Here is a 21,617-nt window from a genome sequence, read left to right on the forward strand (position 1 = left end):
TTATCCTGGGGGTTTTCCCCTTGCATTCCCAGTTTTTTAAAATTGAAGTATAGTTGATTTATAATGTCGTATTAATTTCTGCTGTAGAGTGATTCAGTTACACGTGTGTGTGTGCATGTGCATGCTAAGTCACTTTAGTCGTGTCTGACTCTTTGCAACCCCATGGACTACAGTCCACTGTGCCCCTCGGTCCATGGGTGCTCCAGGCAAAGACGCTGAAGTGGGTTGCCATTTCCTCCTCCTATATATATATATATACATACAGTCTTTTTTAATATTCTGTTTCATTGTGATTCCTCATAAGATATTGAATATAGTTCCCTATGCTATGTGCAGTAGGACTTTGTTATTTATCCATTCTAGATATAAAAGCTTACATCTGCTAATCCCACCTCCCACTTCATTCCTCCAACACCCTCCCCAGTGGCAACCACAAGCCTGTTCTCTATGTCCATGAGTCTGTTTCGTAGATAGGTTCATTTGTGTCATATTTTAGATTCCACGTGTTTTACTGGTTCCACAAGGCAGGGAACTTTGGTCTGTTTATTACGATTCTGCAACGCCTGGAGTAGTCCTGGTCTACAGAGGCTCTCAATGTGCTGCTGAACAAACCAATGAAAGGAAATGCAGCTTTATACCTGAATCAGACCTATACTTGAAAAGCACTTAGGTGGAACTCTCTTTAAGAAGTATAGACTATATTGATAGTGTTTGATGTTTTATACCAGTTGATATTCCAGACCATCAGAGACATAGGGTTATATTTCATTTCCTAAGGAATTTCGGGAACAGAAGCTCTTTCCTGTAGGGCTTGACCTCAAAAATCCCCAGGAGATGAGCATTGTTTCTATATTTTTAGGTCCATTTCTTCAGCTAGATTTCAAAAACAACAGAATAGGAAAAACAAGAGATCTTTTCAAGAAAATTAGAGATATCAAGGGAATATTTCATGCAAAGATGGGCTCGATAAAGGACAGGAATGGTATAGACCTAACAGAAGCAGAAGATATTAAGAAGAGGTGGCAAGAATACACAGAAGAACTGTACAAAAAAGATCTTCACAACGAAGATAATCATGATGGTGTGATCACTCACCTGGAACCAGACATCTTGGAATGTGAAGTCAAGTGGGCCTTAGAGAGCATCACGACGAACAAAGCTAGTGGAGGTGATGGAATTCCAATTGAGCTATTTCAAATCCTGAAAGATGATGCTGTGAAAGTGCTGTACTCAATATGCCAGCAAATTTGGAAAACTCAGCAATGGCCACAGGACTGGAAAAGGTCAGTCTTCATTCCCATCCCAAAGAAAGGCAATGCCAAAGAATGCTCAAACTACCGCACAATTGCACTCATCTCACATGCTAGTAAAGTCATGCTCAAAATTCTCCAAGCCAGGCTTCAGCAATATGTGAATCATGAACTTCCAGATGTTCAAGAAGGTTTTAGAAAAGGCAGAGGAACCAGAGATCAAATTGCCAATATCCGCTGGATTATGGAGAAAGCAAGAGAGTTCCAGAAAAACATCTATTTCTGCTTCATTGACTATGCCAAAGCCTTTGACTGTGTGGATCACAATAAACTGTGGAACATTCTGAAAGAGATGGGAATACCAGACCACCTGACCTGCCTCTTGAGAAACCTGTATGCAGGTCAGGAAGCAACAGTTAGAACTGGACATGGAACAACAGACTGGTTCCAAATAGGAAAAGGGGTATGTCAAGGCTGTATATTGTCACCCTGCTTATTGAACTTATATGCAGAGTACCTCATGAGGAACGCTGGGCTGGAAGAAGCACAAGCTGGAAACAAGATTGCCAGGAGAAATATCAATAACCTCAGATATGCAGATGACACTACCCTTATGGCAGAAAGTGAAGAGGAACTCAAAGGCCTCTTGATGAAAGTGAAAGAGGAGAATGAAAAGGTTGGCTTGAAGCTCAACATTCAGAAAACGAAAATCATGGCATCTGGTCCCATCACTTCTTGGGAAATAGATGGGGAAACAGTGGAAACCGTGTCAGACTTTATTTTTGGGGGCTCCAAAATCACTGCAGATGCTGATTGCAGCCATGAAATTAAAAGACGCTTACTCCTTGGAAGGAAAGTTATGACCAGCCTAGATAGCATATTAAAAAGCAGAGACATTACTTTGCCAACCAAGGTCCGTCTAGTCAAGGCTATGGTTTTTCCCATGGTCATGTATGGATGTGAGAGTTGGACTGTGAAGAAATCTGATCGCCGAAGAATTGATGCTTTTGAACTGTGGTATTGGAGAAGACTCTTGAGAGTCCCTTGGACTTCAAGGAGATCCAACCAGTCCATCCTAAAGGAGATCGATCCTGGGTGTTCATTGGAAGGTCTGATGCTAAAGCTGAAACTCCAATACTTTGGCCACCTCATGTGACGAGTTGACTCACTGGAAAAGACTCTGATGCTGGGAGTGATTGAGGGCATGAGGAGATGGGGACGACAGAGAATGAGATGGCTGGATGGCATCACCGACTCAATGGACATGAGTTTGAGTGAACTCCGGGAGTTGGTGATGGACAGGGAGGCCTGGCGTGCTGTGGTTCTTGGGGTTGCTAAGAGTCGGACACGACTGAGCGACTGAACTGAACTGAACTGAACTGAAGATAATATTGTATATTAAAATGTGTCTGTGAATGGACAGACCAGAATAGAATGCTCATTCAAAACTGTTCCTTTGAGGGTGATGAGATTTTATTCATCTCCGTTCTTGTGGTCACAAATGGAGAAACAGCCTGGTTCAGAGTTATTGTCCTAATGGCTCCATCTGTGCTGTTCCCCTTTCTGGTTGGTCTGCAGACTCAGAACTGGGTCAAGGGTAGGACACCATCTCCTCAGCCACAATGACTGGTGGAGGAAGATGACCCAAACCAACCAATCCAAGCCTTTTTCAGGGTTTTTCAAACAAGTGAACAGATCTGGGACGATATTATTCTAGTAGGACCTACTGCTGCCTTCCTGTGGAGGAAGGCCATCTTTATCCGAGAAAGAAAGGAACCAATGTACCAAGCAAAGATGCTGTTCACGATGGGGTCTGTCATGCCCACGCTCATCGACCAGCACCACTGTTGCCATGCACAGCTCAACTCCCTTTCACTCTGTGTGGAACCACCCCAGGGTCCTTCCGCTTACTTTATTCTACGTTCTCTTTCTGTTGCTTGCAAGTAGAAACATCCTAATTCAGTCATTCTAATGCATGGAACAACAGACTGGTTCCAAATAGAAAAAAGGAGTATGTCAAGGCGGTATATTGTCACGCTGCTTATTTAACTTCTATGCAGAGTACATCATGAGAAATGCTGGGCTGGATGAAGCACAAGCTGGATTCAGATTGCCAGGAGGAATATCAATAACCTCAGATATGCAGATGACATCACCCTTATGGCAGAAAGTGAAGAAGAACTAAAGAGCCTCTTGATGAAAGTGAAAGAGGAGAGTGAAAAAGTTGGCTTGAAGCTCAACATTCAGAAAACAAAGATCATGGCATCTGGTCCCATCACTTCATGACAAATAGATGGGGAAACAGTGGAAATAGTGTCAGACTTTATTTTGGGGGGCTTCAAAATCACTGCATATGGTGATTGCAGACATGAAATTTAAAGACGCCTACTCCTTAGAAGGAAAGTTATGACCAACCTAGATAGTATATTAAAAATCAGAGACATTACTTTGCCAACCAAGGTCCATCTAGTCAAGGCTATGGTTTTTCCAGTGGTCATGTATGGATGTGACAGTTGGACTGTGAAGAAAGCTGATCGCCGAAGAATTGATGCTTTTGAACTGTGGTGCTGGAGAAGACTCTTGAGAGTCCCTTGGACTGTAAGGAGGTCCAACCAGTACATTCTAAATGAGATCAGTCCTGGGTGTTCATTGGAAGGACTGATGCTAAAGCTGAAACTCCAATACTTTGGCCACCTCATGAGAAGAGTTGACTCACTGGAAAAGACCCTGATGCTGGGAAGGATTGGGGGCAGGAGGAGAAGGGGACGACAGATAATGAGGTGGCTGGATGGCATCACTGACTCGATGGATGTGACTTTGAGTGAACTCCGGGAGTTGGTGATGGACAGGGAGGCCTGGCATGCTGTGATTCATGGGGTTGCAAAGAGTTGGACATGACTGACCGACTGAACTGAACTGAACTGAATGCTTTGGAATACATGCTGTTTGAAAGAAGAAAGTCACATGTTTTTAATACAATATACTTGGGAAAAACCCTCCACCCTTGGGACTAGTCTGCGTATCATGCTTGATTTTTTTCTTATCTACGACATGCAAATTAGATGCAGATATTGTTGTATTAATATCAAGTATCTTAGCCATAAAATAAATGAATTCAGGCTTCCCGCCTGAAAGTTGAACACCGGTAACCTTCCCTTAGGCCAAAAAAAGCAGCAGTTCCAGAGCATCTGTCTTTGGGAAGCCTTACTTTTTGGAGGCTTATTCATATAAAATTCTTTACTGAAGTCATGAGACCTTAGAACTGTTTTTAAATGTATCCAGATAGCCCCGAACAGCCCTTGAGAGTTTTCTTTTTCAAAGAAGTTTAATATGCCTGTGGTCATTCTAATAGCCAATGTTTCTCTGAGAATTCTTTATCTAAATTCCCCATATTTTCCACCTCCCGTTGAATCATGTGTTTACTTTCACCTTATTTCATCTTTTATGTGAAATGTTTCAAGGCAGTCAGAGGATATACACATAGTGACTGTTCAGGTACCTTTCACCAAATGTAAAGATTGCAAAGTACAATTCATCTTCCCTAAGGCTAACCTAACCAGAGGAAAAATTAACATTAATAGCAGCAGTGGTTTTCTTTTCTTTTTTTTAATTCTATTCCAACTGCTAGACAGCCTCCTAAAGGTTTCCCTAATTATTCAGGGAAATTGCTGGAGGGTTGCTTGAACCACCCTGTGGTGTCCACAGTTCTCTGGTCCAGGTCTCTGATGAGGTGCCTGTTGCCAGCGGCTCCGGAAGGCGCCACAGGGCTGCTGCTGTGACAGGGGCTGCCTGCAGCTCACACTCCCTCCCCTGAAGCCCTCAGAGACCCCTCCCCAGGTATGAGATGGAGGTGTGGATGCTGAGGCTGCTGTTCATCTTTTTGCCCCTAGAACAGAGATGGTGCTCTGTGTTCTTCCTGGGAGCAGAAAAATCTCATCTGCCATTGAGATACATGGATCCCAAAAGAGTGTGGCCATGTGCCCCCAGCATCTCATGAATATTCGGTGAAACAGGCCATGTGCTGTTCACCAGCTGTTGTTCTTGAAGGCTCTGTCCCTCTTGGGAGTTCAAGCATTATTGGTCCATTCTGGGTTCCCCAACTCCTTCTTTGAAACCAGGCTCCTCCACAAGGCTTCTCTTTTCTCTTGTTCAGGGAAACCATTGGCCAACTTGCCCTCCTATCGTGCAGATCCATCAGTCAGAGCAGTGTACTCTAGGCCTAACTTGGTATACTCTTCAAGGAAGGATCTCATGTCTGTTAGATTTATTTGATCTTATTATGTGCATAGTAACAATTTTCATAGAGATTATGAAAAAAATTGCTTGGAAAATGGAACAACAGTCGTTTGTGATTTATGGTATATCTGTATGATTAGATACAATACACAATTTGCAAGTAATGAATATGAAAATTATCTAGTAACATGGAAGCATGCTCAATATATACTTTTAAGTGGAAAAATCAGGATGCAGAATTATATGTTTATTATAATTACAACTATTATTTCGTATGATTTTGACCATAATTACTCATGATTTTTCTTGTGTAGGAATAATTAGAGACTATAACAGCAGTGTTAGAATGAGGGCCATGAGTTATGTCATCATAAAAAGGTATTTTTTACCATGTTGATTATGCAAAGTAATAAAAGTACTAAATACATACTTCACTAAACTGTTATCAAGTATTAAACATACTTGTATGTGTTTAATTTCTCAAGATATATGAGTTGTTGCTTTTTTATGAGTTTTATTGTGTTCTTTGAATTGTATTGTTTCCTCTGGTTTCCATTCTTCTACTTTTTCGGGTTTCTTTCGTCTTATGTATGGTAATTACCGGTTGATATTGTTTAAGACTGAGCATCCGAAGTCAACTTGGATTGTGACGTATACCTGCGATGGAATATTATTCAACCATAAAAATGAACGAAATTCTGATACACATGACAACAGGGATGAACTTTCAAAACGTGCTGAATAAGAGACCGTGGACGCAAAGGGTCATGTGTGATTCCATTTATATAAAGGATCCGGAATAGGTAAACCCATGGAGACGGAGTGCAGATCAGTGGTTGCCAGGGGCTGGGAAAAGGAGTGAATGGGAAGAAAGTGCTTAATGAGTACAGATAAGGGGGCTTACTTTGGAGCGATGAACATATTGTGGGATTAAGTGGAAGAAGAAGGTTCATGCTAACTGCCACCAGATTGTTTATTTTGTTGTGTGACTATCACATCAATAAATTACTTTTTTAAAGCAGACTGGGAGAACTTTGGATGTGTGTGTGGCAAGATAAGCAGTGGCCTTCATTTCCAGATGATTAGTCCAATTCTTCAGCCACCTGATGCAAAGAGCCGTTGCTGCTGCTGTTGCTAAGTCGCTTCAGTCGTGATCGACTCTGTGCAGCCCCATAGACGGCAGCCCACCAGGCTCCACCGTCCCTGGGATTCTACAGGCAAGAACACCGGAGTGGGTTGCCATTTCCTTCTCCAATGCAAAGAGCTGACTCATTGGAAAAGACCCTGATGCTGGGAAAGATTGAAGGCAGAAGGAGAAGGGGACAACAGAGCACAAGATGGTTGGATGGCATCACTGACTTGATGGATGTGAGTTTGAGTGAGCTCCAGGAGTTGGTGATTGGCAGGGAAGCCTGGTGTGCTGCAGTCCATGGGGTCGCAAAGAGACAGACACGACTTAGTGTCTGAACAACAACAAAGGCAGATAGGACCCCACTTTGAGAGCACCCCGACATTGTTGGCACAGGAAGGGGTGTCCTCCGGGGCTTTTAATCTCCCGCCTAAAGGGTGACAGCCTAGTTCATTAAGCACCACTTGGATGTGGGGTCTGGATGTCACATTCAATTCCATGTTTTCTACCTTGGGCATCATTCCATTCTTACTCTGGACCACATTTTCCTGATCCCAGAGGCTGTCTCTCTCAACCTGTCCAGAGGATAACCCCTGGTTTCCACAGGTCAGGCAGACACCCAGTTCTCTTTGTAGAGGTGAAGGAAGGGAATGCCTCCAGGTTCTCCCCTGGCCTCACCTCTGCTGTGGACCACACCAGGACCCTCCAAGGTCAGCCTCTTTCGGTGACTGGCCCTGCTCTCCATTGTCTTTCCCATTCAGGGTTGGGGCTTCCTTAGTTGCTCAGTCATGTCCAACTCTTTGCAACCCCATGGACTATATAGTCCATGGAATTCTCCAGGCCAGAATACTGGAGTGGGTAACTGTTACCCTCTCCATGGGATCTTCCTAGCCCAGGCATCGAACCCGGGTCTCCCACATCGAGGTGATTCTTTACCAGCTAAGCCACCAGGGAAGCCCAAGAATACTGGAGTGAGTAGCCTATCCCTTCTCCAGTGGATCTTCCTTACTCAGGAATCGAACTGGGGTCTCCTGCCTTGCAGGCAGATTCTTTACCAGCTGAACTACCAGGGAAGCTCTTCTTGGATGCAGCACCACTTATTTCATTCTTTTGACCTTACACTCATCTGCCCTCTCCTGTTTTCTTTGTTCTTGGGGCTTACACTTTTTAAAAACATTTTCTTCATTATCATTTTAACGCCATCTCAGAAGGAGAGGTGAAAAACCTGTTTGTTGTTCAATGAGCTGGTTTAACTCATACCTTTTTTTTTGTGGCAAAACTTTTCAGGGGAAATTTTACCTTAGAATGAAAAGAATGGTCAACTCTGAAGTAGACTGAGTTCTCAGCCAAGTTAATGATTTGCTGATCTTTTCTGATGCCAATTGTTTTCACTGTTAAAGTGGTTATGGAAGGTGGTAAGAAGTGGCAGGATACGGAAAGGCCCACATTTATTAAATGCCAGTTTTGTGCCAAGAGAACAGCATGGTACCTCCTCAGGCTTCAGGTGAAAATCATTGAGATTAAACTAATGTTTCCCCATCTTGGGTGATTGTTCCTGAAAGTATCAATTATCAGAACTCTCTTCGATGTAGGTGAAAATTAAATAAGGAAATGTCTGCTGAGGCCCAGAACCTCAGCCCGTGCCTCCAGGACAGGCTTCTCACATGCCATTGTCATCGATCTGTTTATACCTTTGACCACCCCCAGCCTCCAGCAGGAGGAAATACTGCCTTAGTTATCACCATGCACAAAGCAGCCCAGTGAATAATTGTATGATATACATGGCACTTCTGCTATAGGAGCAATTTAAATGGAAGAAAATAAGCTGGTAAATGTAATGTGGTCTTAGAACTTCTTGTCAGCTGTGATGAAAACTAAAAGCTATATGTTCACAGATCACTATCTAGTGGCCCTAGTTTTACTCTTGAGAAATCTGCTGATACATGTGTGTTTCATTGCAGGGACCGGAGATCTACTCATATTAATTTATGCAAAGGGGAATTTGTACTAAGGAATCTAATTGCAGGAAGAACTCTAGGACTTAGAAGAATTAGAAAATTACACACATTTAAAAATAATTCCCCTCCTTTCTCTCTACCTTTCCCTAGAGACTTTGGGTATTTCCTCTCTGCTTGCCAGCTTCATTTTTTTTTCTCTTGGTTGACCTCCTCAATTCACTCAGCATCTTATGCTTGGCTGCCTTAAAGTGGCAGCTTCTACCTGGCTTTCTAGCTTGGTTCCACATAATTAATGCCCTTGCTATTTGTTCATTTTAATTCCAGGTTCCCAGAAGTAGAAATAATTGGGCCAACTGGGGTCAGGTGTCTTCTGGTCCCCAATTGGGACGGGTGTGCCTTGCCTGGCATATGGAGGCCGGGGAAAGATGGCATCTCCAGGAGCTTGTGCTTGACCGGTCCCTCGCTCTCTGAGGGAGATGATTGTTGTTGCTGTCCTTGTTCCTGTTTCTTCATAAATACTTTATCCAGAACTTGGTGAATAACGGTTAGGTGAAAGGTGAATGACAAGTTCTCCTTTAGAGGGGCGCCTGAGGGTTGGGGGTTCTTTCAAGCCCTATCTGGTTCTGCTTAGGGAGTGAAAGACGCTCAGTCTTGTCCAACTCTTTGCGACCCCATGCACTATACAGTCCAAGGAATTCTCCAGGCCAGAATACTGGAGTGGGTAGCCTTTCCCTTCTCCAGGGGATCTTCCCAGCCCAGGAATCAAACCCAGGTCTCCCGCATTGCAGGCAGATTCTTTACCAGCTGAGCCACCAGGGAAGCCCCTGGTGCTGCTTCTACCCTGGTCAAATAGGAGCACACACCACATAAGAAACAGTACTTTTCTCTGCTTCAGCTAGATTTCTGAAAGGGTTATTCAGCTTCTAGCAGGTAATAAGGAATTGGCAACTAAAATTTAGGAAAATGGAGCCTCTGTTACACCAAGCTTTGGGAGTCTCACACGGACAAAGGGATTAGCAAGTTTCTGACTCTGAATTCTCTCAATGCTGTCTTGGCACACAGAGGTCACATGTTGCAGATATTTTTAGGAAATTTGAACCATTTTAAAATTGAAATTAATTTTACAATGTTGTGTTAGTTTTCAGGTGTACAGCAAAGTGATTCCATTCTTTAATATATATACATATTCTTTTTCAGATTCTTTTCCATTATAGGTTATTAAAAGCTATTGAGTGGAGTTCCCTGTGCCTTACAGTCCTTGTTGTTTATCTTTTATATATATATGTACAAATTAATCCCAAACTTCTAATTTAACCCTCCCCTACCATCCCTTTTGGTTAACTATAAGTTTGTTTTCTGTGTCTGTGAGTCTACTTCTGTTCTGTAAATAAGTTCACTTATATTATTTTTTAAGATTCCACATATAAGTGGTATTTATCTTTGTCTGATTTACTTCACTTACTATGATAATCTCTAGGTCCCTCTATGTTGCTGTAAATGACATTACTTCATTCTTTTTATGACTGAGTAATATTCTATTGTGTATGAAAACAAACCACCTCATCTTTATCCACTCATCTGTCAGTGGACATTGAGGTTGCTTTCATGTCTTGATTATGGTAAATAGTGCTGCTATGAACATCGTGTGCATGTATCTTTTAAAATTAGTTTTCTCTGTGTGTATTCCCAAAAGTGAGATTTCTGCATGATATGGCAACTTTATTTTTAGTTTTTAAAAGAGACTCCATATTGTTCTCCATAGTGGCTGTACCAATTTACATTTTCACTGACAATATATGAGGATTCTGTTTTACCCTCTCCATAATTTATTATTTGTGGACTTTTTGATGATGGCCTTTCGGATTGGTGTGAGATGCATACACTATAGATTGGAAAATGGACTAGAATAGGAGGTAGATTCTGAGAGAGAATCAGGCACCTGGCATGTTGGCGAGCTGCAGAACTGGTCCAAGGAGAAAAGGTCACCTTTTGTAAAGAAACAGTGGTCCTGAATATTGCATAATTAAGACAATGTACAATGTGAAGAATATAGTCAATAGCTATTGGTTACATATAACCAAGTGGTTATTTATTGTGTCATTACTTAGATTGTACTCTGTATGCTAGGATGTCTCTGAAAAATGATGATTAATTGCAAGGATAGGCATGACTAAAACCAGAAGCCTGTCTGGGCTCTGAAGCAGCACTAGGAAAGTGACTTCCTGTTTCTTCTTTGTGGTGGTCAGCTTAATTCTTCCTTTCATGCTCTATTATTTCCTCTCTTATCTTCAGTCCTTCAGATCAGGGGAATCTGATTTCATTTTGACTCAAACTGAAATCTTGAGCCCCCCATTCTTCAGTTTCCTATAGCCAGGATTGAAGTGGTTTTATAGAAGGTACATCAGTGCTTTCCTCCAAAAGGATTTATAAGAGGTCAGGGTATGTGATAGGCGTGATAGTGCTTAATGAGTTCCCTGTGTAACCAAAGGTTGATATCATTAATTTTTCAGTCCTTCAACCAGCCAGTAAGCCTCCCATAGTCCCTCTCCTGGGGCTAGAATAGCACGGGTTGCTATTGTAAATTCTCTGGGGATAAAGACAATGGAAGACTGTCGTAGGACCTGCCAAGTCTTGTATGGTGGGTACATGATCTCTTGGGATGCTCTTCTAGAGGACAAAAACTTTAGTAGACTCTGCAACCCAAAGGTGGTGCTAATGGTAAAGAACCCACCTGCAGAGGCAGGAAACATAAAAGAAGTGGGTCCCATCCCTGAGTTGGGAAGATATCCTGAAGGAGGGCATAACAACCCACTCCAATATTCTTGCCTGGAGAATCCCATGGACAGAGGACTCTGGCAGGCTGCAGTCAATGCGTTGTAAAGAGTTGGACACGACTGAAGTGACTTAGCATGAACGTACAGTAGGGGAGAGCAGGTAGATAGGATCACTTGCAAAACTTGATGTGAAAATAAGGAGATCAAGTTGGCCTCACAGTATTAAATGACATTTTTCTCAAAAAAAAGAGAGAGCCTGAAACTTTCCAAAATTGCAGTCTGCTTTAATTTTAAACTTAATAAATGTTGTTAACTTTCTCACTTGAAACGAAAGTTACATTAACCAAAGACGTGTCTTTAGATGTAAGTTTAAATAAAGCACCTCTAAAGAAGACTACAATTCTATGTAATTTTACATAATTAACTGTAGCTATTTTGTCATACTACAATTTTCCGCTTTGCTCCTTGTGTCTACAATTTTGATGTTCGTCATAGATTTGGATGGTTTATTTCAGTGCAAGCTTACCCACATTTGTAGGGTGCAGATGGTAATTACCCTCTACCCAAAACCAGACAAGATGCCCCAAGTTTTCAGTTTGATGACACTTGGAAAATTTTTAGCAAAGAAAATAATGACTGCTCTTCAAATCTGAGCACAAACATGAAGGCAAAGGTTGTTTCAAAAGGTTACTTTTATTTCAGCCTCTATTCTGCCTTTCCCACTTCTCTGGCTTTTCACTGGTGAGCCATGATTGAGCATATTGACATGAGCCTTTCTTAAAAGGCTGAGACTACTATACCGTGTCAAGGGCTAATATGGTTTTGATTACCAGAAATTATGTTTTCAAGAGCCTATCTTCGGGAAACATTTATCTTCTTGTCTTTTCAAATAAAAGATCATGCAGAATGTGAAATTCTGAAGTCCTCAGAGTCTTGGATGCAATTTTTTCCCTCATTTTCTTTCCATCACACATGAAAATTAATATTTTGAATTTTCTATGCTTTGGGTGTAGAATATTCTTCATGGACTAGTCTCCTTGAAGTTAGAAAAGCTGACCTCATTCTCTGAGCGTTGTTGTATAAACTGTATTATTGCAAGCCTAGCATAGGGTTGTGGCCAAGGAAATTGCAAAAGAAATGTAGGATCAAGTCCATGCCTTCCAGAACATATAATCCAGAGTAGCAGAAAGAGTACAGTATCCTCTTATTAAAGTTTTCTTTTAAGAAGACTATATGTGTGTGTGTGTGTGTGTGTGTGTATAACCACTTTGATGTATACCTAAAAGTAACACAACATTGTAAATCAACTATACTTCAAAGAAAATTTTTAAAAGTTCCATCTGAAAAAAAAGAAAAAATCTGATAAAATTTAATTAAGCAAAAATTGTTTCCTTCTAAAACAAATAAACCTGACTTTCTAAAACTCTGAGGAGGTCTGTAAGGTAAGGGAGTTAGAGAAGGTGAAGTTCAGAAAAAGAAGGGGACCGCCACTTTACAGGAAGAGATCCCCTTTAATGAGGCAAGAAGGGGCAGCAGTCAGATCAGTGAGCTGCTGCGCTAAGTCAAGAAGAGAGCAGGTATATATAGAAAACATATATATGCAGAGATGCATCATTCTGAGGGGGTCTGTTTTTCCTCGTGATTATTTTTGATTAGTTAGCTTTCAACAACTGAAGTAGGGAATTCAGGAGACCGGCCGGAGACTGGGATCGGCTGGGAGCTGAACGTTATCAATCTTAATGTCCATTCTTTGCTTCAGGGGAGAAAGTTCTTTATTCTGTATAGAGTGGTGGGAGGATCTGGAGGGGAGTTTTAATTCCAGGCTATTTTGAGCCGTATAGCTTTCCTTCAAGCTCTACATAAAAATACTGAGATGAAGAGTACAAAGAGTATGTTAATATGGCAAAAATGTTGCAGGTGGCTGACATTTGGGGGACTCCGTGCTTGACAGAGATATGACTTCACAGAGAGCTCTAGAGCTACTTCTGGGAGCTCCAGTATGGCTGTTAGTTCTACCATTGACACACACTGGAGGCAGTGAGGTGAGAGTTACAAAGAATTCATGAATATACCCAATCTTCCTTATGATGTTTGGAATGACTAAAAGCTGTTCTGCACCTTTTAAAATCTGAATGTGTATGACTCAAGTGCACTTGGATTTAGAAAGCATTTATCACTGACATATTCTTTTTTTTTCGCTGTGAACTCTATCATGCAATGACCCAAACCTGAAACTAACAGGACCAACTGAAGAAAGAAAGAACAGCTAGCTAGCATCCTCAGGACACACCTCAACTAACCAGGGATCTGAAATAGACTGCTGGCTTGCAAAGATGCACAGATAATTGGACTGGGCATTACTGCTGGGTCTGAAATGGGTATTTGATGGATAGGGAGACAAAGGAGCTCCAGGTAGTATCTATCTTGATGTGGGGTGGGGAGGTCCTGAGGCATGAAGTGGTGCAAACAGGACACTTCTGCTCTCTGATAGTTCAAAATAATTTTCAGATGAGTATTATTCTACAAGAAGTAGAATCTCTCTGTTTCAAAAGTAAATAGAACCTCTTTTCCTTCCCCCTTTTCCCCCCTCAAGCCTCTTTGTTACAGCCACTGACACCACCATAGGTAAAGCCCATCATTTGTCAGGAGCCTCAAACTTGGTGGCTCTCAACTGAGATTAAAAGCCAAACTTGTTCACGCTGTGAAAACAGATGTGATAACAGGACCAAGAGTTGGCAATTTGGAGAAAGATAGATTGGTTCCTACTGTGGCTTTCCCTGTATAATCAATGAACCTGTTGAAAGCAAAGTTGGGGCCAGGAATTCGTTCTGAATGGGAGGCTATAGTACAACACCCTTGGAAATATTTGAAAAGCAAATGATCTCACTACAACTCGTATTAGTCCTTCAGGTGTAATCATTCAAAGATGCCTTGTGGTCTGTGCAGTTTGTGTTTTTATTAGTACAGAGTGTGTTTCAGTTTTCTGCAAGCCAATTTCAGTCAGGAGGCCAATGCCATAAACTTGAACCTGGAATAATCAAAGCAGGAATTTCCCTGTTGTTTGGCCTTGAGCTCTACTCATTAGCTGTTAAGAAGCAGAAGTTCTAGGGCCAAGTCCCATGTGGGCTGCTTGGCTTTATGTTGAAGGAAGCATCTTTCAAAGGCACAGATTGAATTCCCCCCTCTAGGCAAACATCAGGCAGATTCCTATCATGGGATGCAATTTGATCCTGAGGAAGACTATGGATATTGAGTTTACTGTAGCCCATACCTACCACTGGACTGCTGCTGCTGCTGCTAAGTTGCTTCAGTCCTGTCCAACTCTATGTGACCCCGTAGATGGCAGCCCACCAGGCTCCTCTATCCCTGGGATTCTCCAGGCAAGAATACTGGAGTGGGTTGCCATTTCCTTCTCCACCACTGGACTAAAAGTACCAAATATGGCCTGCTGTCTAGGACAGCCCTGGTGCCTATCCATAGGCATAGATTGCAGCATTTCCCTTTCATGGTGAGAGGAAAATCTAGAAAACAGAAAGGAATTGATCAAGTTACCTATGTATGAAAGTCCAATTTTCACTTATAAACCAATGTCCTGTTGACCTAAAAGTGATATTTTGTTCCACATAGAATTATTTTTTGCACAATATTTTTGTTGTAGCCATGCATTCTGGGAAACAAACTCACTCAGAAGGACAATGCAGATAGTGGAGTGCAGTTTATTACACCGGTGGGCCCAAGGCAGAGTCTCCTCTTAGCCAAGGACCCCAACCAGTTTCTGTGAAAACCTTATACACCCTAAGTGTACGTGCCCAAACCCACCTCCCCAAATTCCCTGAAACTAGTCTGAACAAAGGAAAATAAAAATACAGTCAAAGTTTTCCTGTGATTCATATATTTTAAGCCTAGGTAGTTAACAGTGGACAGTTATCAATATGCCTGTGGTCATACCCCAATAAGCATAATAGAATTTACGTTTCTATTCGGTTACACAGATAATTAGCGTATTCTTTTAGGCAACAGAGAATCTAGGTACGAGCCCTGGGTCTCTTCCATCCAGGAGGCCTGGTTTTCCAGTTGGTATGTCGCTTCCATAGATACTGGGCATATAGCTCAAAGTCCATAATCTGGCCCAAGATGGAGTCCTGCTTTCAAGATGGAGCCTGTTCTGTCTCCTCCTTCATTTCCAGTGGTGTTCTTGGCTTTCAAATATCTTATTACAATAATCTCCCATTTCCCATTTCAGAATATATTAGTTCTAAATCTGTAGAGTAGAATGGAAAGTATAAAGTCCATTCGTCCATCCATCTGTTCATCCATCCCTCCATTCATCCATTCATCTTTTCACCCATCCACCTGTCCACCCAGCCATCCATTTCATTCTTCGACCTATCCATCTATCTAGATTTCCAATACACTTCTTGAGGGTGTAGTTTTTCCTTGCTGCACTCATGTTCTCTTTGCTGATTCCTTAGTGTTTTGAAACTGGCTTCCAATCCAACTACTTTCCCCATGTTGCTCTCTCAGAGATTACTGGATTAGCCTTCATGCCCCATGTCTGTTCTCAATCCCCAGCCCAGAGACAGAAGGGAAGGGAGGTGGACTTCAGAGGTAAGCCATCTTCCTTGATCTCTAGCTCTCTGCTGGCAGGAGAGCAGGCTTGACAAGTCTTGTCCTACCCACTGCCAGCAAGAGAGCTGTTGCAGGGCTGTATTTGAGCAAATGACCCAAAGCTCTCTCTCTCTCTCAAACACATTTCCTTTTCCTTCCATGACTGATGATACTGGTTCCTCTTCAACCTAAAGACTGTCTCAGAGTCGGCTCCAAAATCTGTGGAGCTGAGTGCAAAATGGAAATATGAGTTCCCTTGTTCAGAAAAGAGGGGAAAGTACTGTGAAAAATACTAAAAAAGCCTTTTCCTTTCTCATGAAGTTTCTCACTTCACTTGTGATGTCTTTTAATTTGCTATTTAATGTCATTCTATATAAAGAAAAATTAAAAATAAAATTTTTAGTGTGAATTTTACCATTCATCTTTTTTCCCACACCAATTTTAAATGTAAATTTAAGAGCATTTAGTTTATATGTAGCATCATTGAAATTGCACAGTTAGGATTTTTTAGCTGATACTTGCATATTCATTTCATTTTTACCAGAACAGTGGAATCACTGCGCAAAACAATCTGCTTTTTTTTTAAAGTCCATTTATCAATGTGCACGCATTCTATTGATCCTCTACCACAGGTGAGTACAGAAGGACTGAAAGGCCAAGGAACTGTGGGTCACCTGATTAATCCCTTTCCTTCTGTATCATTTTCAGTGCAAGCAACTGGCTAATGCAGGGAGGTAGCACAAGTAAGAAAAGATATAAGAAGGTTTCATGGTAATTAATGTTTCTCAGAAAGGCATCGATTTCTTTCAAGTCAGCAAATTCTGGTTTGAACAGAAATCATGGCCTCTTGGGGCTTTCAGCCTTCCTCCACTGTCCTCTTCCTCAGTTGAAGACCACCTGGTACTCACTTTGAGTCTTGCCGAACTCCCTTCTGCACATCTTGGGTATTGGAATTCTGTGTCGGGGGACAGCACGGCATGCGATGGGAAGGCGAGGAGGGGTGAACGTGTACAGGGTGTGTATTTCCTCTGCTTACTCACATGCTCCATGGACCATCCAACTTTCCTTACAACGCAAGTTCAGAGATCAGATTACGGAGAATTTTGAGACTGTAGTAGCACAGCCTTTCACTAGACTTGGAGTCCTCGAGACCCCTCAAGTCACAGCCATGAAGCTAGCCCTAGACTCTCTAATTTCTCTCTTTCATCCTGTCCACCTACAAGGGTCATGTGAAATCTGTCATCATCTCCTCATTTATTTGTTTATTTGGAATACAATTGTTTTGCAATGTGTTGGTTTCTGCTATAAAGCAAAGTGAACCAGCCACATTTTATCCCTATATCAAGGTATACATATATTGCCTCTTCCTTGGATTCCCTTCCCATTTAGGTCATCATCATTGTCTTTTCTTTGTAGATTCTTTTCACCCTTACAGATTCAATTTATACCCCTGTCTCTAGCTCCCAGCTTTCCCCTAGGCTCTGAATATTCAAGTGCCAATTCATCTCAACACACAACATGTCTCAAATAAAAGCCACCATTTTCCTCCTGCAGCTGTTCCTCCCTGCTTCTGCTACTGAAACCAAAATTCTCAGTCACTTGGTTCTCAGTGGGCACAATGCTAATAATTCAGTGCCTGCTCCATACACACCAGTTTATTGTTTATTTTGAAAATCTAGTTACAAATTTTCAGCATTCAGTCTCAACCACTCAGAAGCTGATCATTCTGGTGGTAGATGACCCATGTCTCTATTTCTATTCTCTTCCACTTTAAAAATTATTCTTACACTGTATCTTCAAGACATTGTACAGAAACAATGAATTAATGTACAATCTAACCATCCATTTGTACTTAACCCTCACTGAAGTCTTTTAACAGAAAAAGCATTGATACTAATAGTTAAAATGGCTGCTGGGGCTTAGAGTAGATTTCACTTACATATGCTTACAACTTTGCCTTTCAGTCATTCTCAAATAAGCAGTTTCATTTCTTCTTTTCTATTTCCAGATTTATATATATTTGCAGTTAAAAAAAAAAATGCCAGTGGGCCTCAGACTTAATCCTTTCAAAGCCACATTGGCTACTGTTTTGTTATTTGTATGCTTTGTTGCATGAATTGTAACTGGATGGATTTTAATTATGGTGTCTTGATATATCCAGTGCTTCCCACTTCTGGCTCAGACAGAAATACAATGGCAGTATTTGGTGGTGTTTTTTGGCACTTCCAGTTCAGACAAACCCAGGAAAGTTTCAACGGTATTAAAAACAACAACAACAAGAAGACAAACAGAACTAATAAAGTAAGGTGGGGGTTTGGATGATTTCAAACCTTATGCTGGTATTTGGTTTCTATTTAAGTGAAGTTCAAGTCAGTTTCTGTTTTTATAGGACCCTGCAAGCCAATTCCTAGCCATCTTTGCTCTAGGTTTGGCAAGGGGAATGACTAAACTGCCTTCTTGCTTGACTGGGGCTCATCCAGTTATTAACTGCCTGCAACACAGAGGTAGAATTTTTACTTATTTCAGATGGCCCAGGCACTGGAAACAATGTGCTGCTTGTATAATAAATCCAAGTAAATCCAAAGAAATGCCAAAATAACGTGTGGCTTCCAAAAGTGACCCAGAGAGCTGTTAAGCACAAGAAATAGGAAGCCAACTTTGAATCCAGTATCAACCACTCCATCCAAATATGCATTCTGGCGAAAATAGAAGTGCTAGTTATTTGTGAAATTTGAAAGTCAGATTTCAAATAAGACTTAGGCTGCTCTAAGATAGATTTCATTTATGGTAATCTTCTAATTTGAGGATGTCCCAAACTATTTTACACTACTCCTTTGGGAAGTCTTAACAATTCTGTGACATTTCATTATGCAACATCAAAGCCAATAAAGCAAGATATTAATCAGTTGAAAAAACTTGAATGAACTTTTGATGCATCTATCACAGGTATAAAAGAGCAGTAAAATGAATAACTCTTACCTTAAAAAAAAAAAGTCAATCCTTTTGAGGTTTAAAAACATGACAAAGTGAAAGGGTTAGTAGCTCTGTTGTTTCCAACTCTTTGTGACGCCATGTACTGTAGCCTGCCAGGCTCCTCTGTCTGTGGAATTCTCCAGGCCAGAATACTGGAATGGGTTGTCATTTCCTTCTCCAGGGGATCTTCCTGACTCAGGGATCAAACCTGGATCTCCTGCATTGCGAGAGGATTCTTTACTGTCCGAGCCACCAGGGAGACCCAGTAGATGAATAATTAAAGGATAATACAGTATAGTATATAGTTCTATATTGTATAAAACACAGAACAATATAGTATTTAAAATGGGGTCAGAAGAGGAAGAAACCGTTCCTATGGGGAGGAGAAAGTGACGCTTAAATAGTCTTACTCCTTGCAAAGTTTGTAAAGACAAGAGAAGGTGTCTTCAGAGGACTTGTGAAAAACAAAATACCTCAAGGGTTTTAGACATTGATAGATGCTGTATGATATTTTGATTTCTTTAGCTGTAAACAACTAAGACATTTTCAAAGACTAAGCAGCATGGAATAGGGAAGAGCTGGAATGTGACTCAGATTATAAAGGAATTAAAGATTTTGAAAGCGTAGCTTGTCTTGATATAGTAAAAAACTGCTTCTTAATGGGAGTGAGGTGGCAGAGGGACGTAGAAAGGTCTATTCAGATTCTCTTTTTAATTGGATTCCTTTTTAAATATTAAGTTGGAAGAGTCCATTATCTATTCTGGATATAAGTCTATCAGATATATGATTCGCAAAGCAGATTTCTCCCATTCTGTGGGTTATCATTTCACTTTTTGTGTGTGTGTGTGTGTGTGTGTGTGGTGTTCTTTGAAGCGTGAACGTTTTACATTTTCGAGTCCAGTTTATCTATGTTTTCCTTGTGTTGCTCATGCTTTTGGTATCATATCTAAAAGTCACTTGAAATCCAAGGCCATTAAAGATTTCCTCCCATGTTTTTTTCCCTAAGAACTTTAGTTTTATTTCTTTTAAGACTTTTATCAATTTTGAGTTGATTTTTGTATATGGTGAGAGGAAGAGTTTCACTTCATTCTTTTGCGTATGGTTATTCATTTGTTGCAGTGCAATTTGTTGAGAAAATTATTCTTCCATCATTGGATGGCCCTGACACCACTGTCAAAAAACCAGTTGACCATGAGCATGACCAGTTGCATGGGTTTATTTCCGGACCCAATTCCATTCCATTGGTCTCTCTGTCTGTCCTTCTGCCAGCACCACACTGTTTTTATTACTTGTGTAGTAAGTTTTGAAATGGAGAAGTGTGATTCCTCCTAATTTTTTTTTCAGGATTGTTTTGGCTATTTCAAGTCACTTACAATATATGTGAATTTTGGAATCTGTCCATTTCTACAAAGAAGTCTGCTGGATTCTTGATAAGGCTTGTAGATTAGTTTTTTGAAGGGTTATTGTCATCTTTTTTATTTGTTTGTTGCTGTCTTAACAACATTAAGTCTTAGATCCATGAACATAGATGTTTTCCCATTTATTTAGATCTTTAATATTTTTAGTGTTTTGTAGTTTTCAGAGTATATGCTTTATACTTCATTTGATAACTTTGATTCCTGTTTTATTCTTTTTGATGCTATTGTGAATAATATTGTTTTCTTAATTTCATTTTGGACTGTTTTTTAAAAAATTCTGATTTTATACTTGAATATAACTGGTTTACAACATTGTATTAATTTCAGGTGCACAGCAAAGTGATTCTGGACAGTTTATTGTGTAGAAGTACAACTAATTTTTGTGTATTGATCTTATTGGTATAGCCTACAACCTTGCTGAACACATTTATTAGTTCTGATAGTTGTTTAGTGGATTCCTTAGGATTTTCAACATACAGGATAATATCATATGCTAATAGAGTTTCCCATTTTCCTTTTCAGTCTGTATCAGGAAAATATGATTGATATCCTAGTTCTGGAGGGTAGGTATACAGTCCAGGAATACAAAATTATTATTATTCCCCTCCTCCCCCCTCCCGTTATCTCTTAGGTGCTTTCTAGTCTTATTTGTATGGCCTGTTGTAAAGATGCCTGCATTTGTGACATTCACTGTTATTCTAACATCTCTTTTGAATAAGGAATAACTTCCTACACTGGACAGGCCCCATCTCATCAAGGTCAATGACACCTCTGAGGACAGAACTACCAAATGCTAATGTATGTCCGTAACCCTGGACCCAGAATTAGGATGATTCCAGGTGTTCAATATATTAGATCCCTTCTTCGTGTTGCAGTTATAGTTCACCTTTCATTCACAATCTGTACAGCCACAAGCAGAGGAAAGTTTTATGCATGATGTTTTTTCTCACCATCTGTTACTTTCAGCAGTTACACGGTGTTTGTTATTCATTTCCCCCAGAGTCCATCATATTTAAATATTAAACTCACTTAATGAGGTCAGCAGGTTTCTAACAAGAACATTTTCCTTGATCTTCATTGAGATATGTCTTATGTTTCATGCTTTCAGCAGCTTTTATGTCTAAAAACATTCCACTAAATTATGCTTCTGTGGTTATTTTTGATAGCCAAATATTTAAAATAAATTCTGCATCACTTCTCTGTTAAAGGACATTTCTAGCCACCAGCTATATGGTTTATAAGGTTTATTCTTCATTTTCCTGAGTTGCAAA

The sequence above is a fragment of the Moschus berezovskii genome, chromosome 10 (genome assembly GCF_049115385.1).
Source record: "Moschus berezovskii isolate FMDL1 chromosome 10, NW_MosBer_1.0, whole genome shotgun sequence".
NCBI lineage: Eukaryota > Metazoa > Chordata > Mammalia > Artiodactyla > Moschidae > Moschus > Moschus berezovskii.